An 8,184-nucleotide genomic window follows, 5' to 3' on the forward strand; every position below is an offset into this window, starting at 1 on the left:
GTGAATCAGAATTGGAATATATAATAGATGACTACTGCTCTACCTGTCCCAGGCACTCTCACCCTTTACCCCTCGTTCTATCAGAGCTCTGGGGGAGAAGGGGGCACTGTGCCACCAAGGTAGAGAATAGACATGGTGAGTGTCTTAAGAGGAGATGGGCACTTTGCTTCCCACAACCTGCCTCCGGCTGAACACAAAAGAGTAAAGGCTTTCCTCCATGTCACATGACTTCTTGATACAAGAATTCTTTTGTTAAATTTGTTTTCTCATACTGGGTTCTGTGGAAACAGTGAACATACTGAACATCTACAAACTTCTTTGAACATAATTACCTGTCAATTGCTATTAATTGAGCTGAATCCTCAAAATGCTTCAAATTATCTTTTGCTTACAAATTTGGTGGTGCTTTTGGATATTAAGCACACTCTCAATCTATGTTCTATTTTAACAATTCAATACTAAACTGTTCCCATGTATAAACCTCCCCCAGTACAGAATCTTCAAATTTATAAACTCTTATCTTCCCTCTTAGCAAAATCTAATTGAAGACTTTCCTTAACTCCAGCATCTATCTTGCAAACCATTCTATAGTCTATTTTACATTGTCTCTCATGTTTTTCTGCTACCAGTTTTCAAAAATTATGTTGGTAAGTTCCAACCAAGTGAAAGAAACAAGCATTGGCCAAATGTTCCTCTTACTTTTTTTTGAGCTTCCTTTTATATTTGCTGTATATAACCAGTTTATAACCACTACTTAGGGTTATTCCTCTCAGCACTGAAGATGTGGCAGTAAACAGAAGAATGGAATTCTTTGCCAGACTGCTTGTGCTGATTGTCAGAAAATAGGGTCCCATGCTCACACTTCTCAGATTCAGATTCAAGACAAGAAAAATGTACCAGAGGGCCTCCCCTGGTGGTGCAGCGGTTGAATGCTGGGCTGCGAAGCTGCCCACAGCCTCTGCAGCAGCTGGTTAGCTCCCCAGCCCCAGGGCGAGAGTCCCACATGGCGTGACAGACCTCTCCTGCTTCGCCTGCTGCTCCCCTCAGCAGTGTGTTTCATCAGTCTGCCTGCTCTGCTCCCCACTCTGGCTCTGGTGAATTCTCTCACCCTCTTGTGCTTCTGACTGTACCCAGTGCTTGTATAAATAAATAAATAAATCTTAAAAGAAAAAAAATGTAGCAGAGTCAGAGATACAGCCCACAGAGGACATGTATTTTTACTCAAAAATGGATGGGAGTCAAGGATGATTCTAAGGCATACATACATCGGGAGTAGAATACAAAATTTGCAAATTACAAATGAAATTCAAAGTGGTAGTGTGCAGCTTTGAGTTATGTCCGTGGATAGTCCCCAGATTTGCCTATACTCACACTGTCTGCCCTGGACCCTCAAACTCTCAGTTTAGGCAGTGCTTCAAGTCTCATTCGTCTTTGAACTCTCCTACCCCGAGTCTCTGGTGCGCAGTAAATTGACTCAAAGAAAAAGGTATGACCTTTCTGGGATTCAGCATTTTCTGAGCAGGGCTAAGAGTAAAAGTACATGGGTCAGTGTTGAAGCAGCCAAGGCCGCCAGTTCGTGAATCCCTAACACTCAGCCTGCGGCCGGCGCGACCCCTCACCTACCCCTGCCAACCCTAAGCAGGACTCGCCCCTTCAGTTTGGGGAAAGAAGCGCGATCTTCCCACCTGCAATGGCGCTTTTCTGGAGGACGTGTTCGAGGATAGACAGCGGGGGCGGCTTTAGCTGCACAGACCCCAGCTTGTGTGCGCCCGCCCCGCCCCGCCCCGCCCCGCCCCGCCCCGCCCGCGCCCCGTCCCGCCCCGCCCGCGCCCCGCCCGCCGGCCCTTTCCCCGCCCGCGGCGCGGCCCCGTGACGCCATCGCCGGGCGCGGGGAGGCCGCGACGGTGAGTCCTCGGGCTGTGACGTGCTTTCTCCTCTGCTCGTGGGGGCTCTGCAGGGCTTGTGTTCTAAGCTGTGTAGGAGATCTTTGATCTGACACTATGGAGAAAGGAAGAGGCGACAGCTTCGATGGTGTGAGCACCGGACGCCTTTAAAAAGTTACTAAAAGAAATCCATAGAAAACCTAAATAAAAAGGAGGGGGGGGCCTCCCCGGTGGCACAGCGGGTTGAGCGCCGCGCTGTGAAGCTGTCCGCAGCCTCTCGCCCGCTGCTCCCCTCAGCAGTGTACTTCGGTCAGTCTCCCTGTTCTGTTCCCCACTCTGTCTCTGAATTCTCTCACCCCACCCCCATTTCTGGCCTGTACCCCAGCTCTTGTATGCATAAATAAATCTTTAAAAAAAAGAAAAAAAAAGAAAACCTTAATAAAGGACTAAGAAAAAGACTAATTATAATAAAGTCAAATCAAAATCAACAAGCAACTATAAATCAGACACACGGGGTGGGGGGGGAGATAGGGATTAGGGTCAAAATAAGGGGGGGTGGGAATTGTATGGGGACTATAACCCAGATGAAAATGCATACATTTGCAAAAAAATGAAAAATGCTGTAAAAAATATATAAAATAAAAAAATAAAATGCAAAAAAAAAAAAAAAAAAGAAAGAAATCCATAGGAAGTGAGTTGGAGAGCCTTGCACAGGCCCCAGCCCCTCTAGGGCCTCCACCAGCACTGCCTGTGCTGAGGTCAATGTGACCCCAGCAGTGTGATTAATATCCCAGTGGATCTGGCAAAATCTAAAGACTTGCATAGGAAAGAATCATTTATTTCTAGTCAAGCATTTGTTATTACAAATAGCCAGATTTTGAGATAGAATGTTTTACCTTTCAATATCAAATCAAATGGGAGTGTATGTATTGTGTACATATGTGTTTAGTTTTGATACCCACTAAATTCAGGGTGTCTGTTCCAGATATAAAGTTTTATTTAGTTACACTTCTCTTTTATCCCTTTAGAAGAACTTAAGAAATGGTGATGTTTTGTGAAAGATAATGCCCCTCTTATGTACTTTTAAAAATATTCAATCTGGGTGCGTCCTATAAATCTTTGGAACATTCTAAGTGTTTTTTTTTTTTTTTTTTTACCCTAACCCCACCTGCAGGTTCAGTTCATTCTGGTCTCTATGTATCCCTATAGCATCTTTTGCTGTCCTCTGTTGTAGCTTCACACTATTTTAATGGATTGGTTATTTCTTGATCTTGTGGTAGATTATAAGTGCTCTGAAGACAGGTTCTGTATTCCCCGAGACAGTGAAGGATAAGAGAAAATTCCTTAGAGGAATCCTGGACAAATTCAAATCTAAGCTCTTAGCAGTCAATATCACCTGGAATTTGAGCAAGTTCATGAACCTCTTTAAACCAGTTTTCTCAACTTTCATATCATTTTACAAATCTTTATCATACTTCAGGCATTTGTTACCAGGACTGAGTGAAAGGCATATAAAGGGCTTAATATTGACTTAAAGGCATATAAAGGGTGATTTAGCTGCTGCTATTATTGTTTTATTCACTTATTCACTGTAGCATCTAGCATTTTAGCGCAATGCATTGAACACAATAGACATTCAAAAATATGTATTGAATAAATTATTCTATCATTATAGTTTGATAATTAATGTGCTCTTTACTAATTTCCTAAATAGATAAGCTCTGGAATGCTGTTTTTGTTAATGTGTTTGTATTTTTTTTTTTTTGGTGGGACCCTTGCAGACAGCTGGGGAATGAACCAGCGATGCAGAGGCTGCTGGCAGCCTCGCAGCCCAGCACTCAACCGCTGCGCCACCAGGGGAGGCCCAGGTTTTCCTTTTTTGTTTCAGAATGTTAGTTGTTACCTGTTGCCCTAACTATTTCTTTTCATAGTAATTTGTAGCTAATTTGCTGGGCTTTGAGAAACCAGATATACAACTTCTTGGAGTCATATTTAATAGTCATGTTTAATAGTCACATTTATTTTTTTTTTAATAGAGGCATGTTTTATTTATTTATTTGTTTGTTTGCTTGCTTTGTTTATACATGCACTGGGTACAGTCAGAAGCGCGGGAGGGCGAGAGAATTCACCAGAGCCAGAGCGGGGAGCAGAGCAGGCAGAAAGACCCAAGTACACTGCTGAGGGGAGCAGCGGGCGGCAGGAGAGGTCTGCGCGCCATGTGGGACCCTCCTCTGGTGGCCTGGGAGCAGCCGGGGATCGAACCGGCGCCGCAGAGGCCGCGGGCAGCCTCGCAACCCAGCGCTCAACCGCTGCGCCACCGGGGAGGCCCTAATAGTCACATTTAATAGGAAGTCTGTATGCACTAAAACCAAAAGCCCCCTAAGCTGCCAATTTGTGTCCTTCTGAAACTGGGTAATCAGAATCCTTTATTTGCCTGACTCCTGGTTCTCAAACATGCTTTCTATAAGTGATATTTCATAATAAATATTCTTGAAGTAGTGGTGGAATACTATGTATTACTTTTATCATGTTAATTTTTTTAATTAATTTATTTATACAAGAATCAGGGTACAGGCCAGATGCGCGGGAGGGTGAGAGGATTCACCAGAGACAGAGCGGGGAACAGAACAGGCAGACTGACAAAATACACTGCTGAGGGGAACAGCGAGACAGGAGAGGTCTGCTGTGCCATGTGGGTATCTCCCTGGCCAGCCAGGATCGAACCCGCGCTGCAGAGGCTATGGACAGCTTCACAGCACTGTGCTCAACCTGCTGTGCCACCGCTACAGTCTTTTAAAATTAACATAACTTCAATATAGTGAACTACACAAACATGACTGAATTATTAAATTCCATCAAATCTCAACAAATTCAGCTGTGTTCTTATCATTTAAAAATGTATTATTTAGCATGATGGTGTAGTATGGTTTGCTTTAATTTTGTTTTGTTAACATTATTGTCTTTCTTTGGCAAAAATTAATCAATCAATCAATCAATCAATCAATCAATATTTCAAAGAGAAGTCTCCCCCAATGAATGCCCCTTTCCAGGGTCAATTAATAAATGTGACCATGAATCAAACATCTAGAATTTTTCGATATTTGGTTTGATTGTATTTTTCTAGAACTTATCCTAAACAAAATCCTTCTTTGAGATTGCAAAGTAATTTTATTTTTCTGTTAAAAAGTACAATTCTTATTTTGTTTGTTTTCATGTTTATTGCAGGAGCAATGGTTTCATAGAGTTACAGTTATGGTATTTTTGTTTTGTTTTGTTGTTTTAATTTTTTATTATTTAATATAATTCTTACATCATTTTTCATTTTGCACAATGTATGCATTTTCATTTTGGTTATATTCCCCATACAATTCCCACCCCCCTTATTTTGACCGTAATCCCTTGTCTCCTCCCACCTCCCCTAGTAGTGTGTCTCTGGTCTACAGTGCTTGTTGATTTTGATTTTTTCTTTATTATAATTAGTCTTTTTCCTGGTCCCTTACTTAGGTTTTCTAAATTCCTGCTATGAGTGAGGCCATCTGGTATTTTTCTTTTTCTTTCTGGCTTATTTCACTGAGCATGACACCCCTTCCAGCTCCATCCATGTTGCTGCAAATTGCATGGGACTACATCGAATTAAAGAGCTTCTGTACAACAAAGAGACAATAAAACCAAAACAAAGAGAAACCCCACCGACTGGGAGAAAATTTTTGCGCACAACACTAATGATGAAGGACTGATCACAAGAATTTACAAAGAGCTCATGAGACTCAACAAAAACAAAATAAATAATCCAGTCAAAAAATGGGCAGAAGAACTAAAAAGAAACTTCTCCAAAGAGAAAATGTATTTTAAATAATGATTTATTAATAATAAATGCATCAAAGGTATCCTTAAATAGACTGTTTTTGTGTTCAGAGGCATCAGGTATCATGTATTTTGCTATCAAGTTTATTGTGGCAGTCCAAAGACACCACCACATTTCTTACTTGGTGCATGTTCTAAATGATTCTGAACTTCTCATTGTATCAAGACTATTCCAAATGCTTGCTATTAATCTAGTATCAAATCTCTCCCCCAAATTTGCTATCTTTTTAAGGATTTATTTATTTATGCATACAAGAACTGGGGTATAAGTCAGAGGTGCTGAGGGTGAGAGGATTCACCAGAGACAGAGTGGAGAGCAGAAAAGGCAGATGTACTGAAATACACTGCTGAAGGGCGCAGCAGGCGAGTCAGGAGAGGTCTGTTTCACCATGTGGGTCACCTCCCTGGCCTGGGATCGAACTTGTGCTGCAGTGGCTGCAGATAGCTCATAGGTTGTGTCTTAACCCCTTGTGCCACCAGGGAGGCCCCAAACTTGCTATTTTTTTTAAATAGATTTATTTATTTATACATGAACCAGGTCCAGGCCAGATGTGTGGGAGGGTGAGAGGATTCACCAGAGACAGCGGGGAACAGAACAGGCAGACTGACAAAAAATTACACTGCTGAGGGAAGCAGCAGGAGAGACAGAAGGGGTCTGCTGTGCCATGTGGGTTTCTCTCTGGCCGGCTGGGGTTGAACCCACGCTGCAGAGGCTACAGCTTCACAGTGCGGTGCTCAACCGCTTGTGCCACCAGGGAGGCCCAAACTTGCTATTTTTAACTGTGAATTTTATCCCTAGTTGAAACATAATTTCAACAAAGACATAAAAATAATGCAAACATTACAAATACAGCATTTTTAGTAATACAATATTTTCAGGTTATCACAGAACAAAGTGTGGTAGGAAAAATAAAACTCAGTGTGGTCCTGTTTTAGAAAAGAACAGTTGACCTGACTTGTGAGATCCAATATCATTTTCTGAAAAGAAAATAAAAGGTATTTTAAATTTTATTAATCTCCATTTTTGTGGCTTCTCTTCCATTCACTTGCTAAGAAATCAGAAATGCCAACACAGCTACTTTGGTATAAATATAAATATAAATCGGTGATGGTTCTGGGTTACATTAACTTATAGCCTTTATAAAGGGCTGATATCAAAGGCCTACAAAGAGCTCACACAACTCAACAAAAAGAAAACAAGTAACCCCATCGAAAAATGGGCTAAAGAGCTAAATAAATACTGCTCCAAAGAAGGCATACAGATGACACATAAAAAAATCCTCATCAACACTTATCAGAGAAATGTAAATCAAAACCACAATAAGATATCACTTCTTACCTACGAGAGTGACCCACCTTAAAAAAATCAACAAGTGCTGGCAAGGATGTAGAGAAAAAGAACCCTCTTACACTGTTGGTGGGAATGTAGATTGGTCCAGCACCTATAGGAAACAGTATGAAGGTTTCTGAAAATAGTAAAAGCAGTTCTACTCTATGACCCAGAAGTTCTTCTCCTAGACATCTACCTAAAGAATACAAAAACACTACTGGGCCTCCCCTGGTGGCGCAGGCGGTTGAGCACAGCACTGTGAAGCTGCCTGCAGCCTCTGCAGCATGAGTTTGATCCCTGGCCAGGGAGGTGAACCACATGGTGAAACAGACCTGTCCTGCCTCGCCCGCTGCTCCCCTCAGCAGTGTATTTCATCAGTCTGCCTGTTCTTTTCCCTCCTCTGTCTCTAGTGAATCTTCTCACTCTCCCGTGGATCTGGCCAGATCTGGTACCCCGTTTCTTGTATAAATAAATAAATAAATCTTTTTTTTTTTTTTTAAAGAAAATACAAAAACACTACTTTGAAGGGAAATGTGCACGCCCAAATAGTGTTGCAGCACTATTTACAATAGCCAAGCTATGGAAACAATCTGAATCTCCAAAATAGTACATATACACAATGGATATTACTCAGCTATTAAAAAAGATTAATTATGCCATTTGTGACAACATTGGTAGAACTAGAAAGGATTTTGCTAAGCAAAATAAGTCCGAAGGAGAAAGACAAATATTTGATGGTGTCACTTATATGTGGAATAGAGAAACAAAGGATCAGACAAACCTAACCTAACAAGAAACCCTAGAAATCTATCTGTAGAACCAAGGCTACCAGAAAGTGAGGGGAAGGATGAGGGGAGACAAACCAGAGAGGAAGGATCACAATGGAGGATTAGAGGTGGACTATGGGTGCTTGAATGGAGGGTGTGGTGTGGTACCAACACTGGAGGTCCTATGAAACCTTTAAAACATAAACAACATTCTAAACCAATGTTACCTAGTTGAAAGAAAACTGCTTTAAAATAAGATACCTGAATAAGTAGCTAGACACAAACAGTATTGTTTGTATAGTGGTTAAGAGGACACAATTTCAAGGTAGAGAAAACTGGG

This window comes from Talpa europaea (genome assembly GCF_964194135.1).
Source record: "Talpa europaea genome assembly, chromosome: 6".
Classification (NCBI taxonomy): Eukaryota; Metazoa; Chordata; class Mammalia; order Eulipotyphla; family Talpidae; genus Talpa; species Talpa europaea.